Source organism: Oncorhynchus kisutch, unplaced genomic scaffold, assembly GCF_002021735.2.
Source record: "Oncorhynchus kisutch isolate 150728-3 unplaced genomic scaffold, Okis_V2 Okis02a-Okis13b_hom, whole genome shotgun sequence".
Taxonomy (NCBI): Eukaryota; Metazoa; Chordata; class Actinopteri; order Salmoniformes; family Salmonidae; genus Oncorhynchus; species Oncorhynchus kisutch.
In genome coordinates, this window is record NW_022261979.1 from 201246 (window position 1) to 208936 (window position 7691).

The following is a 7691-nucleotide window of genomic DNA, read 5'->3' on the forward strand; positions in this document are numbered from 1 at the left end:
TGAGCAAGGAGGTCCAGAAGGAGTTGGCGTGCCGGGACGACAACCTTTCACAGGACGGGTTCATTGCAATGGCCATCAACCTGAATAACCTTGTGGAACGCCGGTGTTTCCATTGCCCCTCACCCCACTCTTTTGGCCATTCTGGGGCAGATCCTGAACCTATGGCGATAGGGGTCACACACCTCGCCATGGCAGAGCAACGTCGCCGGAGACAGCTGTGTCCCTATTGCGGTCAGGAGGGGCACAGGCTCCAGCGGTGTCATTGGTTGGCTGTCCCTCAGGTGTTGTCTCTACAGCTCTAGTGGACTCCGGAGCCACGGGGAATTGTATTGACCAGACCTTTGTCTCCTCCTTGAACATCACCACGTACCCGTTCTCCTCTCCTTTCCCTGTTCAAGCCTTGGAACCGCACATCACACCCACTCTCACCTTCCTCATCACCAGGGTTTCCGTACACAAAGGCAACCTCGGCCTCCACTGGCTCCAACGTCATGACCCCACCATCTCCTGGTCGAGGATGAAAATCACTGCATGGGCACTCGGAAGTCTGTAAACCTTCTTTCTCTTACCTTGTGGTTCTACGTCAGTTGAGTCCTGTGAGTGCTCTCCAGCCCACCATTACATCCTCCCATATCATTGGCCCCGTGTTTTGGGACGTAGATTTGGACATCCGCCAGCCTTCTGAGAGGGAACCCGCGCCTGCTACCTGTCCTCCTGAGCACACCTACGTCCCCACGGAGCTGAGGGATCGGCTGTTGACCTGGGCACACACATCCCTTGCTTGCCGCTGGACACCCAGGTATTACCCGCACTATTTCATCTCTGTGAAGTACTGGTGGCCCACCTTGGCACAGGACGTTGCCCGCTATGTCAATTCATGCTCCGTATGTGCCCAAACAAAATCCCTTGACACGCTCCAGCAGGGAAACTCCTCCCCCTTCCTGTGCCTCAGCAGCCTTGGTCCCATCTGTCCTTAGATTTCGTTACTGATCTCCCTCCATCTGATGGTTTCACCACTATTATGGTTGGTGTGGACAGATTCTCTAAATCTGCCATTTTATTCCTCTCTGGTCTCCTTACCGCTCTCCAGGTCGATGAGGCACTGTTCCAGCAGGTCTTCCAGAACTATGGCCTTCGCAATGACATCTTCTCTGACCATGGCCCCCAATTCACATCACGGGTATGGAAAGCCTTCGTGGAGAAGCTGGGGATCAAAGTCAACCTCACTTCCGGGTACAAGCCTGAGTCTAACGGGCAGGGGGAGAGGATGAATCAGGAACTGGGGAGGTTCTTGAGAAGTCACTGCCATGAGCGGCAGGGGAATGGGCCCTATTCCTTCCCTGGGCGGAGTACGCCCAGAATTCATTGTGTCACTCCTCCACCGGGCAGAATCCTTTCCAGTGTGTTCTGGGTTATCAGCCAGGCCTGGCTCCATGGACTCCGAGCCAGATCGAAGCTCCTGCGGTAGACAAGTGGTTCAGGCACGCAGATGAGGTTTGGAATGATGCCCAAGTGAGGCTCCAGCGAGCCGTCTGCCTCCAGAAGGAACAGGTGGATCACCACCACATTGAGGCTCCCGTGTTCCATCCTGGTGATCGTTTCTGGCTCTCCACCAGGAACCTCCCACTCCACCTGCCCTGTAAGAAGCTGAGCCCCTGGTTTGTGGGGCTGTTCAAGGTCCTCCGGAGAATCAACAGTTTTGGTTATTGGTTGAGTGAATCATTTTATTGCAAGTGACCATATCTTGTTCATTTTATTGGTCATTAAACTTTGGATCCTCCTGTGAAGGCCAGACGGTATAAGATACGTTTTTCTTATTCATACATATTATTAATACAAATTCTCAGCTGGGACATTGCTTGGTGTACGTTTTTTTGTAGTGGTCAGATAACGGGTCAGGCTATACTAAGAGTAGTTGAATAGGGAATGAGAACACACCTGGGGTTATTTCATTTTAGTTAGATGGCCCAGACCTCCCCTTTAGACCCCTGACAACCATAATTCACCCTGGTTAGGAAAAAGGGTACTACAGGTGCGTGGCATCACTCCGAGCCCTTACCAAAACACAATATGGCGGACAGTTTCTCTGGCCTTGGATCTGAAACCAGTAGTAACCACCAACTTCAGTGACAATTAACGTAACATTTTAAGGCAAATCTAACATTCCCGTGCCCCAATAACAATGTTGCAGAGGAGAGCTTGCTAACAGTCCATTGATCAGCAATTAATAAAACAGGACCATGTTTGAGTTATATCTTCCATTCTATTGTAGTTAGCTAGTGAAATGTTAGTTTGCGATGCTAGCTAGATAACGCATTAGCTAGACTACTTCTAGACTTGGGAGCTCATGGGTGCTTCAGGACCCAGCAGGTTCGATGATTTCATCATGGGCAACAACTGTCTACTAGTTGGCTACTCGGGTTATCCAACTGATCTTGTGTCCTTTCTGTCATCCTTTAAACCCCGTTCATTGCTGCTCCCAGCAATATTTTTCACATGTAGTTTTTGATTGGATAAAATGTGGCAAGAGTCAGCTTACCTTACCTTTAATTTAAATAGGGCCTCCCGGGTGGTGCAGTGGTCTTTGGGCACTACATCGCAGCACTAGCTGTGCCACCAGAGACTCTGGGTTCGTGCCCAGGCTCTGTCGTGACCGGGAGGTCTGTGGAGCGACGCACAATTGGCCTAGCGTCGTCCGGGTTAGGGAGGGTTTGGCCGGTAGGGATATCCTTGTCTCAGCGTGCACCAGCGAGTCCTGTGGAAGGCCTGATGCATTGCATGCTAACCAAGGTCGCCAGGTGCATGGTGTTTCCTGCGGCTGGCTTCTGGGTTGGATGCGCGCTGTGTTAAAAAGCAGTGCGGCTTGGTTGGGTTGTGTTTCGGGGGACGCATGGCTTTCGACTTCGTCTCTCCCGAGCCCGTACGGGAGTTGTAGCGATGAGACAAGATAGTAATTACTAACAATTGGACACCACGAAATTGGGGAGAAAAGAGGGTAAAATTTAAAAAATTTAATAAAAATAAAAAAGTTAATTGAACTACATTTTGCAGCAGCTTGGTGGTAGTTGAACTCAATTCAAATCGTGTTTTCAGTAGTTCATTACGATTTTCACCTTGAGGCTAGCTAGTGGAACTGCACTATTATTTGTTTGCAAAACAACAATTGCTCAGATGTGCGAGTGCCTTTTGAATTTTGCAAAAAAACTAAAAAGTAGGCAATAATTTCCTTTATTTTTTGGCATCAGACCTGCCCAATTCTCACTTGAAACATAGTTTGTGTGTTTAATAGGCTAAATTACACATTCTGTTAACATATGATCCCAAAGTGATCTATTCTTGCAATTTGTCGTCTGTGACATTTCAGATTTACATATGATAATTATTCACGAAGAAGTTTGGATATAGTGAACTACTTTTAACTGAAGCACAGTTTTCTTAAAGGAGGTATCTTAAGTGTTGCTTAACTTCCTCCAGTGTGAAGTCATTGGTAGTTTGGTAAACTATATTTTCTATAACTATAACTATAACTTCCCCAAAACGGATAGTCAGACACGGATTATTCCTGAATCTGAAATAGACAAAGAGAAAAGCAAAAAGGAAACTGAGATATTAAAAAAATATATGTTATTAATCAATGACTTGATCATGTGTTTTGACTTTTTCTAACCTTTGCAACGGCTGATGATAAGTCAGTAAAATATGTTTAATGTAATTGATTAAAATGCAGTTGTTATTTCCCAGGTTCAGAATGGATCATCTATGAGGAGCTACCCAATATTTCACTCCAAGTGCATTGTAGGCATGTATAATAACACACATCCACTTAACCCACACAACTATCCCTCAACACAACTATCCATCAACTCTCACCTTTGCTTATCCTTACTGAACTCTATTGGATGACCCGTAGACTTGTCCCTCTCTAGGGACACACATCTGGGTCCCGGGGAGACTGGTCTCTCCTGCTGGACACTATCAGAAGCACATAAGGACAAGACTTGCAGCATAGCAGTACTGGTGGTAATAGGGTCATTCCAAATTATTTCAATCCCTTTCTGAATGCACCCCTTTTGATTTGAATGAAACCTTCCATACAAGTTTGCCCCTTGTAGAAGTGGTCAGAAAGTTCATTTCTGGACCTGAATGCCAAAACATTCAGGAGATAGAGGTTCTCAAAGTTGACCCATTTTGCATACCCCACCCTGAAAAAGATAAAATGTTGAGTTTGATATAATTTGAAAGCTTATGTCATGATGTTGGCCTCTTTGGGTATAGCAAGCCCATCCCCCTCTCCCTGCCTACCCCTTTCCTCCTTCAACTAGGTTGCTGTGGTCAGAGAGACGTCGTAAATTCCTGAGAATCTCCTCATGGACACACAGTATAGAGAGAGTAGATTTTCATGGAGAACAAAGGAAATCCTTCCACCTCACAGAACTTGAGGTATGAACAAATTTCATGTTCCGGAGAAAATATAAAAGATCGGTGAAGAATCCATCTACGAACTGGTCCGTTTGTCACAAACTCATGGGAGACGGTGTGGCTACATTACCATAACGCTGTTTATATAATAGCCTCAGATATGAGGTTTACATCTAATTGTTGTATAAGATGAATGAGTGAGTATGATATTGTTTGTATAATTGTGTAATATTATTTTGGACTTTTTAATGAAGAAAAATACAATTCCCTTTTGATTTGAACTAAATCAGAGGACCGCCCCTGAGCCCAGTTAGGGTCAGACAACCTGGGAGAGCCCTCTTCGGCCCTTCCGAATAAAACCCCCACTCGGGTTTTCGATCAGCAGACAGAGCTTACCTCAATTACGAGATGGCTAAACGTTACAGACCATGTTTTTCTCCATTAGGAGGACAAAGGTGGTAGACCATTGCTGGATCTTTTAACCATACCACGTGGTTAAACTCTTAGACTATCAATACCGACAAAATAAGAACAAGTCTTTGATATTAATTACTAGTCTGCAGCTAGGAATTCGGTATCATTGAACGCGAAGAACGACAACCCGCCGAAACATCCATCCTATAACGTCACTCTGAACAATCCCCTCTAACCACAACCGAGAGAGAGAGAGGGAGATTGGCAGAGAGGTTTGGAACCGTCTTTCTTAATGGGCAATGAACTAATTTACCCCATGTCACCATGGAAGGCCAAAATTCCCTCCGACCAAACAGGCAGAAATTTCAGGCGCTTTTCAAACAGCTCTTCCACTAAAAATCGTATTATCATAATTTTCACAGTATTATTCCAACCTGGGCCTTGCACATCAATGATCTAAAAACACATCAACTTAGATTATTTTCATGTTCATATACACTCAGTGGCCAGTTTATTAGATACACCAATTTAGTACCACGTCGGACCCCCCTTTGCCTCCAGAACAGCCTGAATTCTTTGGGGCATGGAGACATAGCTCAATTGGTATCAAGGGACCTAACGTGTGCCAGGAAAAAATTCCCTACACTATTACACCACCGCCACCTGCCTGTACCATTGACACCAGGCAGGATGGGGCCATGGACTCTGACTCTGCCATCAGCATGATGCAAAAGGAACCGGAATTCGTTGGACCAGGCAATGTTTTTTCACTCCTCAATTGTTCAGTGTTGGTGATCGAGTGCCCACTGGAGCCGCTTCTTCCTGTTTTTAGCTGATAGGAGTGGAACCCGGTGTGGTGGTCTGCTGCAATAGCCCATCCGTGACAAGGACTGACGAGTTGTGCATTCCGAGATGCCGTTCTGCACACCACTGTTGTACTGCACCGTTATTTACCTGTTTGTGGCCTGCCTGCTAGCTTGCACGATTCTTGCTATGCTCCTTCAACCTCTCATCAATGAGCTGTTTTCGCCCGCAGGACTGACGCTGACTGGATGTTTTGTGTGTCGCTACATTCTCGGTAAACCCTAGACACTGTTGTGCTTGAAAAGCCCACGAGGCCGGCGCGCCTGGCACCTACGATCATTCCACGCTCAAAGTCACTTAGGTCACTCGTTTTGCCCATTCTAATGTTCAATCAAACAGTAACTGAATGCCTTGATGCCTGTCCGCCTGCTTTATACAGCAAGCCACAGCCACATGACTCACTGTCTGTAGGAGAGTGAACGGGGCGTAAACTGGTCACTGAGTGTATGTTGTAGTTTAGACCCTATTGTACATTATCAGAGGTGGTTGTGTTGTACCCACCACCAGTTGAGACACAGCATGCTCTTCTTAAATACAGAATGGGTGTCATATTTTGGCTGATAAATGAACAAACATTTCTACTTTCAAACCATACTACAAAGATGGTTGGAGGTCCACACATCAGAGCATGTTGACTTGAGTATCAAATGAACTGTCAATCATAGGAAGCCTATTGAACTAATATAAATATATAGAATAGACATTCCCATTCAAGTTGACATTCGACGTGGGTGGACTGGCGGCCATCTTTCTGAAGGTATAGGCCCATTCTATGATTTCTGTTTCTATGATTGAAATGACACCCACCCTTGTATTCAAGAGAATGCTGTGTCTCAACTGATGCTGGGCACAACATAAACACCTCAGACAATGTAAAATAGGGTCTAAGCTACAACAGGAGAAAAATCACTTCATGCGTTTTCAGATCATTTCCGTTAACGCAATTAAAAAAAAAAAAAAATTATAAAATAGTTTCATAACCCTGTTTTTACGCTTTCAAATGATATCAAAGTCAACATTTATATTTTGTTATTGATGAAGACATGGAAGTCTCATGGTAGGATGGCCAATGTTTTGGCATTCAGGTTCAAAAAGTCACTTTCTGACCACTTCTACGGGCAACACGTTGAGAAGGTTCCTTCAAATCTAAAGGGGTGCAGGCAGAAAGTGATGAATTCTTTTGGAATGACCCAATAGGGGGAAAGCATGAGGCATCTGTATGGTGATGTAATATGGTGGGTAAACGCTGAAGCCAGAGACAAGAAACGTAAACACAAAATTAGTGGGTCTATTGGTGCATTCCGCTATTTACAAAATAGAAAGGTGAATGTCAACTACATTCACATCCATTACGTCCCTGATTTGTACATTTGTTCAGTGGAAATGGTTCCTTTTCTGAACTCTATTGATTGACCCATAGACCTGTCACTCTTCATGGACAGACAGCTGGGTACAGGTGAGGCTGGTCTCTCCTGTTGGATGACCCATAGACCTGTCACTCTTCATGGACAGACAGCTGGGTACAGGTGAGGCTGGTCTCTCCTGTTGGATGACCCATAGACTTGTCACTCTTCATGGACAGACAGCTGGGTACAGGTGAGGCTGGTCTCTCCTGTTGGATGACCCATAGACTTGTCACTCTTCATGGACAGACAGCTGGGTACAGGTGAGGCTGGTCTCTCCTGTTGGATGACCCATAGACTTGTCACTCACTTGTCATTTCAAGTTAGAGTCTTAACAATCTACAGGTAACTGCCAAAATAAAGGAAACACTTGAGGAAATGAGGGATACAAAGTATATTGAAAACAGGTGCTTCCACACAGTTGTGGTTACTGAGTTAATTAAGCAATTAACATCCCATCATGCTTAGGGCCATGTATGAAAATGACCAGTTGCCAATTATTTTGAATACCATGGTACCAATACCATGATGAAGAGATCTCTGTGACTTTGAAAGAGGAGTCTCAAAGAAGCATAGTGGCTTTAAAGGGTC